This window comes from Alligator sinensis, unplaced genomic scaffold (genome assembly GCF_000455745.1).
Source record: "Alligator sinensis unplaced genomic scaffold, ASM45574v1 scaffold1063_1, whole genome shotgun sequence".
NCBI classification, from domain to species: Eukaryota; Metazoa; Chordata; order Crocodylia; family Alligatoridae; genus Alligator; species Alligator sinensis.
Genome location: NW_005843634.1, coordinates 37,167 through 43,336, shown reverse-complemented (window position 1 = coordinate 43,336; position 6,170 = coordinate 37,167). Strand labels below are relative to the sequence as shown.

The 6,170-nt window shown below is 50.7% G+C and overlaps 1 protein-coding gene across 1 annotated transcript in view; it reads left to right on the top strand.

Annotated features, from left to right (window-relative positions):
• The first annotated feature begins 5,690 nt into the window (after positions 1-5,690).
• LOC112548853 overlaps positions 5,691-6,170 on the top strand; it is a 20,970-nt gene continuing 20,490 nt past the window's right edge. The window contains exon 1 of the mRNA XM_025195601.1: positions 5,691-5,730. The gene's annotated coding sequence lies outside the window, so the exon portion shown is untranslated. The remainder of the gene's footprint in view (positions 5,731-6,170) is intronic.

The following is a 6,170-nucleotide window of genomic DNA, read 5'->3' as shown; positions in this document are numbered from 1 at the left end:
TTGCCAGGCCTATAGAGATCAACTTCTCCGCTGACTGTACCAGGCCTGGACACTGGGACCACTGAACCCCCAAAGCCTGAGATTCAAAGACGGCTGCATGCCCCCTGAGTCACCAGAGCCCTCCACAAGCTGCCTAAAATGTGAAGCCGTCACATGGCGGGCAATTATTTCAGGTGGAGGGTCAATTAACCAATTAAGCAGGTTTGGTGAGCTGTCAAGGACCACATGGGTAGCCCCGCCCCTTGACAGTTTCCCTGCCCCCTGGTCACCACCTTGGGACTGGAAGTCCCTCCCATTGCCTCCTGGAAATACTCCTTTTGTGGAGGAGGGTGCCCTTTTAGAACCTGAAAAACCCAAATCATGTACTAAAAGTCAAACACCGACTATAACAGATTTAGCTGCTGGATCTGGCTGCTTTCCCTGCCACAGCCAGGTCTAGTGCCGGAGGCTTCTCTCCCATTCCTGGGGCTTCCCTTCTGTGCGGGGAGCACCGGTCATACAGGTGGCCTGGCAGGGCTTAGCCTCTTGCCATGATGTGCTGCACTCAAGCCAGGCACCAGTGCCTCCCCGCTGCTGCTGCCCTCGGTGCCTGCCAGGGCTGTGAGACATGAGGGGAGTGTAGGAGGCAGGGGCAACATGTAGGTGGTGCATGTGGGTGCACATACACCCCCTGAAAAAAGGTGTCGCTGGTGCCTGCAGGTGGTTGCCGCTCACCACCCTACCCCTGACACCGCTGGCAGCATCTGTGAGTGGTCCATGATTGCTGCTGGCCACCAGCAATGGTGCCGGTGGTGCCTGCGGGTGGTTGCTGACCCCTGGTCAGTGCTCGCCACTGCCCCCCTCCACCACTGCCAACAGTGTCGGCGGTATCTGTGGGAGCTCTGCACTTACCACTGCGGGGCTGCCGCTGCTGTGCTCCTTCCATCACCAGCGCAGCCGTGTTCCCCCGAGCTGCCAGGGGCATGTGCTGTTCATGGTGGGAGGGGTCCCCATACCCCTCCCGCATGACACCCATACCCTGCCCAGCTGAGCTCTACTGTCACTGACCCCTGGGCCTGGGCTCCACACTGCTACCAGCCCAGCCCTTCACTCCACACTCCTGCCCAGCTGCAGTCCTGCCCCTGCCCCAACTTCCCAACCAGCTGCTCAGAGGGAGCAGGAGGCCAGGGAAACCTGCAGCAGCAGCTCCACCCAGTGCTAGCACAGCCATGAGGGTGGGAGCGAGGCATGATAGGGTATGGTGAAGGCAGGTGTAGGCGCCTGGCACCTACCCTCATGGGCAGAAGGGCTGAGCAGGGCACAATTCATTGGCCAGATGAAAGTTCCTGGTGGGCAGGATGTAGCCCATGGGCCATATTTTTCCTGCCCCTGCCCTAACCTAACCCAAACCTGCAGGCACACAGCCACAATTGTGTAAGGTGAGAAAGTTTCTTGGTAAAATGGAAAGGGAAACTCTTTCTTCTCTGTAGTGAATGGAGCTACAGCCCCACCTGCGGTCACTGTGGTGGGAGGAACAGGAATTCAACAAGGCAAGGATCAGTCCCAGGAGGACGTGACACTAGGTAGCTGTCAGATGGGTGCGATGGTCTCAGAGATGCCCAGAACATGCCAGGTTACCAAGGGCCCTGCACACATTGAAATGAAAGCTGGCTAGAAACCAGTTCTAAAGTTGTTATGCATTTTTAAGCACTGACTCTGTAGCTGGTTGGCTCTTTTTACAGCTATACAGCCATTTTTATGGTTGGATAAGTACTTTGCATATGTGGCCAGCCTAAAATTATCACGTGGCTAACCAGTGAAGTGCATAATATATGTAATGTGTGGCAGGTTTCCAAGGCCCAGTAGTTACAAGAGTGGCACACAGAAAGTGAGCTGGGGTTGGGAGCTGGGCATGAGGCCAATTGCTCAGGTGAGAGAATGAGGAGTGCAGTGCTGTATCCAGTGTCTCCCCAGTGCAGCGATGCATCACCTGGGGGGATAGGAGACAGGTGTGGGGCGGCAGAGCTGGTGCAGTCCTAGTCCTTCCTGAAGGGAGAGACCCAGGGAGGTGTCAGGGGGCAGCACATCCCTGGGGCCTGCATGGGGGTGGCCTGCAAAATGTTTCATCGGCATGGCATTCAGTGGGGGTTGTATCCAGTCCTAGAATTAAATTTAGTCAATGGAATCAACTGCCCAGGGCCGCGGGGGCATCTCCTGCACTGGAGGTTTCCAAGAGGAGGCTGGAGAAGCCCTGCACAGGGGTGATTTAGGAGCAGCATGCTGCATTCGTGCAGAGGGCTGGAGTGGATGACCTTGAGGTCCCTACCAGCCCTGTGTTCAACAAATAAATCCTATTTAATGCTTTATTAAAGGATGGTGGGAATTATCCATCAATAACAGTGACATCCATGATGTTCTGGCCTGCACTGAAGACCTCTCCAAAGAGGGATTCTTTGAATAAGGGGCTAGGCCTAGGCTTTGGGGCTGAGGAATGAGTGAGAAGGCTACACGGAGTAGTAGGCACCCCACAGTGCTCCCCTGTGCAGCCGTCCCATAGGGCTGTGCAAAACAGCACCATTGCCTTTCAACTTCCATTTCAACATTTTGACTAGACAGTGTTTTGTTTTGAGTTTCATTTAGTCTAAACTGTTTCACTGTTTTGATACTGTTTCACCCATAGGCTATGCGATGGTCTAACTGGTAGTGATTTGGCCCAGGTGTTTTGAAAAGGTAAAAGATGATTGGAGAGCTTGGAATTCCCTTTCCTCACCAATCTAGTAATGATTTGGCTGAGGGGTTTTGAAACTATAAAAGATGATTGGAGAGCTTGGGATTCCCTTTCCTCACCAATCAGGCCCCAGAGACTCCCCCTCCATGTCCCCTGATTGGCCTCTCCGGTCACATGGAGGGGGATAAAAGGGGCAGCACAGCTGACTCAGGGAAGACCAGCAAGGGACCATGAGGAAGGAGTTTCCAAAGAGCTGGCAAGAGCTGGGCCAGCAGGGTGGGAGCAGTTGCCCCAGAAGAGCCTGAAGGAGTGGGACCTGCAGGCAGCGGTTGGACCCTCAGCAGCACAGTGTGTGCCCGGCAGGAGAGGCTCCCCACTGGGCTGCAGGATGGCCCTATGAGAGGCTGCAGCCAGCAGGAGAGGCTCCCCAGCTCCATCAGGAAGCTGAGCAATGACCTGAGAGGTTCCCAGCTCTGCTTCCAGCTCCTTCAGCAAGAGGCTAGGCAGCTCAATGTGAGGCAGGGGCTCCTGGAAGGTCAAAATCCCAAGCAGCTTGGCGCTGTACTAGCATTGGTGGCTGTCTGGTAGAGCGCCTGGCTACCACATGAGAGATCTGAGTTTAAGTCCCAGCTGGGTCAAGTAGGGCTGAGTCAAGTGACAGAGAGAAATGCTTATCACAGTGGAAGAGGTAATTGTGTTTTCCCTCTTTCCCCCCTCCAGGTACCTAGGCCTATATCTCTTGTTATCTGACATTTTGTATTTTGTGCATTCTATATTTCTCCAACCAGTATTGTTTATGTGCTGTGTGATGGTGGAGCTCACGATGCCTCTCTGTATCCTCTTATAGTCTCCCAAAGAACTATAAGTACCCTGACTTTCCCGCCTGCCACGTCTTGGATGTTATTATAATATGTTCTAATTTATGATGTCACTCGTTGGGAGGGTTATTATATATATATGTTGTTTTGTTTTTATTTTTTGTGTATCTCTATTAGGAGTCCTGGTATTATAGAGGAAAACTTTGCAAGCCTTCTCGACTATCCGTACACACTCGCCAATATGTATATATATATTCACAGTCGGATGCAGATTAACACTTGTCTTTATTTTTATCCTTTATAACCCTATACAAACTTTCTTTATCTTTAAACAGAAGTGGACCATTTATCCTGTTTTTTTTTTGTTTTTACCTTATCAGTTATAGCAACTTTGTAATTCTATCTATATACTGTTCTTACATAACTATTATCAGTTCGGTCGTGCTGAACTTGGTATTAGGAAACGAAGTCCCTTTATCTCTGGTTCATTCATTTATTTCTTTTGGGGGCAGATTTTTCTCTTCAAACCCCATTGTATGTTTTCTTTTTATTTCAATTAATATAAGTATGTACCTTTTATCTTGCACGTGCCTGAAGCCTTGAATCCTTGTGGTCAACGCTCAGATGCCCTCTCCAAGCTTGTGGAAGTGGGTCAATTCACTCTTTTCCTGTTTTTTGTTTTGTTCACTTTTCAGCGCAACTGCCAGCCACATCTCGTGGTGTGCCTCTTCGGGGATCTGCCCCTCCTCCTCTGAGCTCCGCTCTCTCTGGCATCAAGAGAAATCCTGAGGTAAGCCTCTTGTCTTCTGGAGATCTTCTTTTCCGCCCTTTTTCCCTTTTGGCCACTCTCTCTTTTTTTTTCTTCTGAGACTCCCATCTCTTTCTTTTTTTCTCCTGGAGCTTCTATCCTTATATGGTAATAGCTCCAGAAGCGGCATTCCCAGGCTCTTTTTGCCGCGTTGTTGCTTACTCTTTCACATGCTGTTTGTGTTTTATCCTCTGTTAAACCTGTCTTTTGTCAACTGGATGAATACGTCTATGAATGTAAATGCCTAACCTTTATTGAATCCCACCCCCTCGGGGTATTGTAGTGTACCCTATACCCCCTGGTTTATACTTGTCATGTTCCCACTACTGTTTTTCTCATTAAAAGGTATACGGTTAAGTCCCCATTGGTGATCTAGCTCTGCTTTATAGGGAGAGGAGGGTTCCTACACCTCCCACAGTGCTTGTGCACCTGCTCTGATCCCTTCAATTGGAGAGGGGGTAGGTCTTGGAGTACCACCCAGGTTACAGCTATAATGGGGAACCACGGAACTGCCTATAACTTTTTCAGTTCTTGCTTGATTCAGATGAAACTTGCAGGGATGGTAGCCACTTCTGCGGCCATGAATCCTGCCAAGATTCAAGGTGATAAGTTTAGGGAGTTCTGGGAAACTGCACCTCAAGTTCTTGAAAACAAAACTTGTGACATGGGTGACACTGTGTGTATGTTAAAGCACAAGGGGGTGAAAACTTCAAGGATGGTAGTCCCTGCTGAGGCCATGAAGCTTGCTGGCTTTCAAGAAGAGAGGTGCAGAGGCTTCTGGGAAACTGCACCTCTGGCTGCTGACAAGCAAAACTTGTGACATGGGTGACAGAAAGCAGGGCAGTTCAAACAATGCTGCCTTTTAGGCAATTTTTCCATCCCTCCCGCAGAGCACGGGGATTCGAAGGGCCGTCAGGGAAGGATAACAGTCACTGGCCAGCTACACAGTCAATAAGAGAGCAGTCCTTCCCCACGCCTCCCCCTCCCTCTCCTTACTTTCTCTTTCCATGCAGGAAAGCCCAGCTTGAGCTTGAAAATGCAAAACGTTTTGACTGCCCTCCTTTCATTTTGAGGCTGTTTCGAATTCCTTCACTTTGTTTCAATTTCACTGTTTTAAGCTTGAAATTAGTTGCAACAGTGTTGAAATGAAACAGGCAGTGAAATTTCACACAGCTCTACATCCTGTTCATTCTCCTGTGATGCAAAATTTGGTATGTTGAAGAAACACTTCCCGGACAACCTTGCCCAAAGAAGTCAGAGTAAAGTTTCTGTTTTGCACCCAGATGGATTTCAGAGAAATTTGAAAGCTTCTGTGTCCTGTGTCCAAGTCAGAGCAATCTGCAGCCTAGGGAGAAAGAAGAGGCCCTTGATTTCCTACCAGGTCTGACTGCACCCAGGTGAGAGCAGAAGCTCTGGAAACTGTTTGTTTTCCAGCAGGAAAGCTGAGAGTCTGGGGGTTCTCCTCAGCCCGGCTGCTGACGGCAGAGAACTGCAGTGGCCTGCTTGCCAGGCCAGGGCTTTGGGTGGATAAAATCCCCTGTGCTCCTCTGCTGAGCTGGAAGCACAAGGGAGTGAATCATTAAGACCTGAAGGGTGGGGGCCTGCCTCAGTGACTCGCTGGGGTGGACAGGACTGGTCCTACCTGCCTTCCCTTCCCTCGGCCTCATCAGCAGTCTTGGGCACGCGGCTTCCTTGGTGCCAGGTGAGGGTGCAGCTTGGGGCTGGTCTCTGGAGTCAGGTTTCCCTCATTCATAGATTCATAGATGTTAGGGTCGGAAGGGATCTCAGTAGATCATCGAGTCCGACCCCCTGCATGGGCAGGAAAGAGGGCTGGGGC